Source organism: Sceloporus occidentalis, unplaced genomic scaffold, assembly GCF_023333645.1.
Source record: "Sceloporus occidentalis isolate IW3139 unplaced genomic scaffold, rSceOcc1.0.p SCAF_100, whole genome shotgun sequence".
Classification (NCBI taxonomy): Eukaryota; Metazoa; Chordata; class Lepidosauria; order Squamata; family Phrynosomatidae; genus Sceloporus; species Sceloporus occidentalis.
In genome coordinates, this window is record NW_028317080.1 from 3,697,985 (window position 1) to 3,706,044 (window position 8,060).

General features: G+C 35.9%; 1 pseudogene; it reads right to left on the minus strand.

Moving 5' to 3' along the window:
• Positions 1–370: 370 nt before the first annotated feature.
• On the minus strand, positions 371–479 carry LOC149284074 (U6atac minor spliceosomal RNA; annotated as a pseudogene).
• Positions 480–8,060: the final 7,581 nt, after the last annotated feature.

The window sequence follows — 8,060 nt, forward strand, 5'->3', positions numbered from 1 at the left end:
CCAAGAGGTTAAATGTCTACATCTAAAAAATGAAAGGTTTTTGTCAGAAATGTAAAAGTAGAGAAATGCAAGACTCAACATTTACTTTTGGGAAAAAAACAGTCTGATGTTATGAAGCTTTTACCTTTACCTTATTTGTTATATTCTGTCTGAATTCCTACATTACCTGTTTAGGACCATCCTGTTTTATGACTATTGCAGATGGCCAGCCCCTGGTTCTACAACTACTGTGAATAAGACTTCTCTTCAAACCCATCCAGTTTAATCTCCCATCAAGTCTAAAGAAATAGTGTTGTATTAAATTATATATTGCAAGCATATTAATGCATTTTAAGTTTCTGAAATTTATTTGTAATTGTGCAAACTGGCCTTAAAAATCAGATTTGTTTGTTTCAACCATGTACAAGTTGTAAAGGCCACCTTGTCCTCTTTCATCTGTGTCAATGAGTGTGGTAACCTTCTCTCCTTTCACCTAGCAGCTTGAGTTTTCAATCATAAGCATACTTTAAGTCAATTGAGCTCTAAGCAACATAATTACTTGAGAACTATCCAGAATTTACCTTGCAGATTAGTTAATCAAGAGTTGTAGTAATTTAAGCGGAATCTAGTTGACTCCAAACTAGAAAGTGTCTAATTTAATAAAGCCTCCTTTTAATGAAGAGTCAAGTATATATTAAATCTTGTTATGAATAGTGATAACTGGTACATTTGTGGATAGGCCACTGTATTTCAAATAGCCCTTTACTATACTGAACAAACATGTGTTTCTATACAAGGCTAGTAAAAGCTTCATGTTTTATTACAGAAGGAATGCCCATATTATGCAAGTTTAAAGCAAACAAAATTATTTTGTGAAAACAAAAGAGAAGATATAATAAATAGTCCTAAAATAAAAATCCAGATAGGTAACTTCAAGTGGCGCTATAGATTGAATAGGGTTTAAAGCAATTAGTATCAATGTCTAACAGCTACATAATCCAAAGAATCTACCTATCTGAAGATGAAACGGGTAAATGGTTTTTGAAAAGAAGCCAATAATGTATAATGATAAGGTTTTCAAAAAAAAATTCAGTCCTCGGAATATAACAATATACAACAAAACAGTTCTGGTTGTGGTGGTGGTGGAGGTCGGACAACAGGAGGAATCAGGATTTCTGTCTGTGCAGGGGGGTTGGGGAGTTGAGCAAAAAGGGAGGAGGTGCTGCTGACTTATGCTTCTTAGCATTTGGCTTTGGGATGGCCCCTCTTTTCTTGTGCAGTGCTGGCGCTCTTTCCGCTGTTTGGGCATATGTTCTTGATTGTTGGGGCAGTTATTATAGATATGAGCTGCATCCTCACAGAGCTTGCAGGACACCTCTTAGGACAGTTCTTTGTTTTATGACCAACAACTTTACAGTTTCTGCACACTTGATTCTTCCATTCCTTTCTCTGGTGTCCAGGCTTGACTATAAGGGGCCATTTTCCTGTCCAAAAACATAGTCCCTGGCCTTATCTTATATCTAGTTTAGTCTTATGCTTATCCTATGCTTGCTTAAACCTCTTCACTGTATTTCTACCGCTTCTGCAAGAAGGCTATTCCATGCATCCACTACCCCATTAAGTAAAGTAATATTTCATGATATTACTTTTAAACCTTTGCCCCTCTAGTATAAGACTAAGTCCTCTTGCTATGGCAGTATTTATCATGTCGATTCTCTGTAAATGTTTCTATTATATCCCCCCTGTCACGTCTTTCTTCCAGGCTAGGTATGTTAAGATTATTTAACCTTTCCTGGTAAAGTCTACAGGTCTACCCTGCAATCCATAATAAACCATTTTAGTAGCCCTTCTCTGAATTTTCTCCAAAGTATCTATATCCTTCTAGAGATATGATCTCCAGTACTGTACACAATACTCCAAGTGAGGGCTCTCCAGTGCTCTGTACAACGGCATGAGCACTTCCCTCTTTCTACTGCTAATACCTCTCCCTATAGAACCAAGCATTCTGCTAGCATTTCTTGCTACTCATTGCATTGTCTACCTACCTTTAACTCCTCAGAAATAATTACCCCTAAATCCCTTTCCTCTGATGTTGAGGTTAGGACAGTATCAAATATTCCATACTGTGCCCTTGGGGTTTTATGCCCTAGATGCATTGCTTTACATTTATTCACATAAAGCTCTGACCATTTTTTAGTTTACCTAAATTATTTGCCATTTGGCTTATCTTTCCAGCCAAATGTTGCAAATCCATTCTGTCATCAGCAAAAAGACATATCTTACCATCAAGACCTTCTGCAATATCATTAATAAATATATTAAGGAGGATGGGTCCAAGTAGAGATCCCTGAGGTCCACTGCTGGTAACAAGACCTTATTCTAAATATACTCCATTAGTCTACAACCCTCTATTACCCAGTCATTGTTCATATATTAAACCACACAGACTGATGATCACTAGATCCCAAACTTTCACCTACAGAAATATCCTATACATTCCTTCTTTGAATAAGGCAGTTTCACACAAATGAATAAAAGGGGATTCAGATGTTGCCACTTTCAAAGACTCTCAGGATCATGTAATACATGTCAGAATAAGAAAACCAACTGTTTCCATGGCATTCCTAAATCTCACATTTTTTTTTTTATTGAATGTTTATTTTCAATAGACAACAAATCGATACAGCTATTCATAAAATCAGAAAGACGATAAGCAGAACTGTGATGCAGCACAGGGAAATACACGTTACACTACAACCTAAGGTAACTGAAAGCTAAACAATACAGTAAAAACAGTGTATGATTACAATTCCAGGCATGGCACATATGGTTGGGACATTAGTGGAAACAGCCTAAGGAAATGGGGTAGTGGAGTGGCCAGGGTGGCTAAGGGGAAGAATGGAGGGTCTTAAAATTCAAACCAATAGATGGCGCTGTACAACAAATGATCGTAGACAATGTCGACGAGGACAGCATAGTGAAAATCAGTAGCGTACCTAGTGGGGGGACAGTAATGTCTGCCACTAGAGGAGCAGGCTCGGTTGGGGAGATCAAAGACAATCTAGTGAGCTCGAGGTCTGTTACTGCAGACCTCCGATCCCGCACCCTTGCCATGTGCGCGGCATCTGTTGCTGTGCATCGGGATTTCATGTCATAGCCTGGCGCACAACACTAAAGCCATGCCCACCGCCTTCTGCAGTGCACCTGAAGGACAGGACACAGAAGAAGAAGACGAGCCAAGAGGAAGAACGGAGAGGAGGATGAAAAGTGATAGTGACAGAGGAAAGGTAGGAAAATATTCAGTGAGACTGGATTAGTAAGTGTGTGAGAGTGATGGGTGTTATGCTGTAGTTTATGCTGAATGTTTGTGAATGAATGAACAATGAATATTGTTAATTATTTGTCCAATTTTGGTCCAACCACACTTTTATAAAAAGTAAGTAACACACCAAAATTGGACAGAAAACTCTAACAATATTAATATGTATATATATATATATATATATATATATATATATATATATATATACAATTGCTAACAGCAATCACACTCCTATCATGCCCAGGCAGCCAGTACATGCCAGAACCTGAGCATGATATGAGTGTGATTGCTGTTATATATATATTTGATTTGTTTTTGTCTAATTTTGGTGTGTTACTTTTAATTGTAAAAAAGGTGGTTTTTTAAGGTGTGGGGGGGTCATTTTCTGTTTCGGGCTCAAAATGCATTGTTTTCAATGGGTTTAAGGACCGCCCATTGTCCTTAAGGGGTTAATAGCCACAAGTTTCTTACAAGAATATCATAAAGAATAATGTGATCACACAGAAGAAGAAGACGAGCCAAGAGGAAGAACGGAGAGGAGGATGAAAAGTGATAGTGACAGAGGAAAGGTAGGAAAATATTCAGTGAGACTGGATTAGTAAATGTGTGAGAGTGATGGGTGTTATGCTGTAGTTTATGCTGAATGTTTGTGAATGAATGAACAATGAATATTGTTAATTATTTGTCCAATTTTGGTCCAACCACACTTTTATAAAAAGTAAGTAACACACCAAAATTGGACAGAAAACTCTAACAATATTAATATGTATATATATATATATATATATATATATATATATATATATATATATATATATATATATAAAACACTTTCAAAAAGATGGTCAGCACTCCAGGTCTTTAAATTGACAATTTCATTTTATTCAAAGTCAAGTCGACGTTTCAGTCATTACTGACTTTCATCACCGGGCTTGGAATATTTGGAATGGTGTGCAATGGACTCTGTGAGTAAATATATATATATATATATACATATTAATATTGTTAATATGTATATATATATATATATATATATATACAATTGCTAACAGCAATCACACTCCTATCATGCCCAGGCAGCCAGTACATGCCAGAACCTGAGCATGATATGAGTGGGATTGCTGTTATATATATATTTGATTTGTTTTTGTCTAATTTTGGTGTGTTACTTTTAATTGTAAAAAAGGTGGTTTTTTAAGGTGTGGGGGGGGGTCATTTTCTGTTTCGGTGAATGCTGAATTTTCGGTTTTGGTCCAGAATTTTCTAGGGATGCACAGAAATGAAAATTCTGGACCACAACCGAAAATGAAGAGAAAAAACACACTTTTAAGAAATATAAAAAAATAAATAACATAAATAATAATAAGAATAAACTCAAACAGCAGTTTTAAATATATATTATATTATAAGGGGTAGTAGAAGTATTATTAAGCACTCATCTACAGACACCAGACAAGCCAGAAGGCTTGTTTTTCCCTCAGAAATCTCATGGTGCTTCATATATATATGAATATATATATATATGAATGACAAAGCCGGTACATGTACGGGCTCAAAATGCATTATTTTCAATGGGTTTAAGGACCACCCATTGTCCTTAAGGGGTTAATAGCCAAAAGTTTCTTACAAGAATATCGTAAAGAATAATGTGATCACTATTTTGTTCCACTGAATAAAATAAAACTTTTTCATCTAAAAAAATTTGCAGTAGCAAATGTTTTTATTCCATTATGTCTAATTTATTTAATTTATTACGGCCTTTTAACACTTTTGCTTTCTGGCATTTTCATACAAATTTAAAACTTTTGATTTCTGGCATTTTCATACAAATAATGTGATAAAAAGAATGTTTAGTTATTTCTATGGCACATAGTGTGACTCAGGTATGTATAAGGGGTGCATGTGGGTACAAGAGCTCAACCACAAGATACAATATGTGGGGCTGGTCTTCAAATGTTTCCAGGGCTGCTTTTCATTCCCAGTCCGGACCTGCAACCCTTGGCATGTCTCCTTGCTGGGGCAGGGGTTGCTGCCTAACCCTAATAATAATAATAATCCTGCTGGCGAGGCAAGAACTGAGACACAGAAAATCATGTAGCCCTTGCGGTCTTCTTCAAAAGGGGCGAATGTCCTTAGACCTTCCCTCTTTGCTTGACTTGCTGAAATCGCTGGCTTCTTTCTCACTCTGCATTTCTCATTGCAGAACATCGCTGAAATTCTGCTTTAGCTGTAATTTAAGTTACCTGAAACCAACAGGGGGTGCTGTGTAAAAAATGCTGGAATAAGAAAACCAAAAGTTGGCGCAGCATTTATAAACCTGAAAACAATAGATGGTGCTGTACAACAAATGATCGTAGACTATACTGACTGACAGAAGACAGCACAGTGAGATTCAAAATACAAATGAGGATAATGAATGCCTCCACTATTATAGTGGTAAAACAAACCAGAGACTTATTTTTCGTAAGCACTGTTTACTCTCTCACTCTGTTTTTACCAGGAGTCTTCCCCACAGACCAGATTTTTCAGAGGGGAGTTCATCCAGTGAAGACTGTGTGAGGGTGTGATGTCAGTACGATAGTTTTGCAACTATCTTACTGACATCTTTATTTCAGCCTTTCATGAGGTTTCAAAGAGGTTTATCTTTGAAATACACCTAATGTTGTTAGACACCCTTTTCAGCCATTGATAAGCAGAGAGGTTTATTCATTGGAGAATGTTGACACAGATACACCTATTGTTCATGTATTTCACACATAGCTGAAGTTTGAAGAATAGACACAATGTTCAATATTTTCTTCTGACAAAGAAAAAAAACAATGTTATTGTTTCACCATTTTTTATTTCTAAGTCAACTATATTTCATTTCTAATTAGCTTCAATGAACATGACTACTGGGAAATGTTGTGGTGGGTTGACATGGCAGACTGGTTGATCAATGTGTCTAGCAAGTTAAAAGCTGTTAGGCTCATTGGAAAGGGTTAAGTTGACTTCAAACTAGTCAATCTCTTATTTGGTTGAACCAGTTGACCAATTAGAATACTTAACCTGGTTGCCAACACAACAGCCATTAATTCCCACCATTATTTGAACCTACCTTTAGCAAAGAGTCGATTTGTGTACATTGTTATATAGGTAATCTGGAAATAAACAAAATTTGTTTCTGTGTGTTTATGAAAGGATGAATGTTTCAATCAGTTTTACCAAGCTTTTGGCACTGGTGAATATTATTATGCAATGAATACATCCCAGTATATTGATGCCATATTTTTACCATTTTCCAAAAAGATGAGGAAACATACTTTTTGAAAAGCAAAATATATAGCTTGGGAATATTGTCCCATTATCATGGACAAATCATTTTCTATGTGCTATATTCACTAACATAGGGGATGGTAGTAGAGATTAATGTTATTTATTACATATTAACACATATTACTATTATATATTTAGATGGTTAGACTGAGCTCTTGTGGTCAAAGAGCTGCCCTCGGTTTGGTCCTCATAAATGTTATTTTTTTGTAATGTGGGATACATTTAAACTGAACAGATAGTGATTAAAATGTGTCACACATGGCTTACTAGACCATATGAGATAAAAGAAGGCAGTCTTCAAAGGTTTCTCCTTGCTTTTCCCTTTTGATATTCGGCCTTAGAGAACAAATTATGTGAGTAGCAGTTTTTTAACCTGTCCGTGCTAATGCTCAATGCAATGATTAAGATCGGAAAGTAACTGTAAAAGTATAAAAGTAGTGTGAATGGTAATCACAGTTCATTTAATATAGCTCTTTTTCATGACTGCTTTAATCTGTAGTCAACTGAAAGAAACCAACAGGGGATGCCATTTATTAAAAGTTACCATAAGAAAACAGACTGTGGCTGCAGCATTCCTAAACCTCAAACCAATAGATGGTGCTGTACAAATGATCGCAGGCAAAAAACAGAAGACAGCAAATCTGGAGCAGCCCTGACGAGGGATAATGCTTCCTGCTATAAGTAATGTTTGTGTAACAGAGTATGACAAAAATATACTTATTTTTAAAAATTTTTATAATGTTCATTTTATCTAATTGCCTATTGACTGCTAGCATTCAATTTATGTTCCTTTAAAAGTATAGTATACTTGGTTTTATTAATACCATTAAACTCTGATAGTGTTTACGTATGTACTATGTTCTGACAAATGCTCTTCGGGAATTCAACAAGTACTTATTGTTCTTAGATCTGTATTTCAGCCTTTCACTAGTCGAAAAAGTTAATAACTCTTCATACTTACGTATGCCTCTTGACACCTAGTTAAATGTCAGGCTCTGCTTGTGGATGAGGAGTTAGCCAAGGAGGCACAAAGACAACTGTAAGGTCCTATGCAGGTTTTTATTTATTGGGACCCAATGAATAACTGTTTACACATGGAAGAACTGAAATTTTGCATATTCAAGGTTCTAAGGAGAAACGCAATGATCGAGATTTTGAGAAAGTAAAACAAAATATGAAAATTTAATTTGTTCACTTTATTTGTTTGATTCCATTCAAATTCTTATTCATTTTTTACATTGACTATAATTTAAGACAACTCATCTTCACTCGACATGGCTAATGGCAAAATGTGATGGCGTACATTAATCTCTAATTAAATAAAACCACTTCACCAGCTAGACTTAAAAACCTGGTCACACAAGCATATCAGAGCCAAGAACAATGTTCAGTCCAGGGCTACCAACATGCATAAGGACATTCTCTGGATGGCCATTCAGGAAGG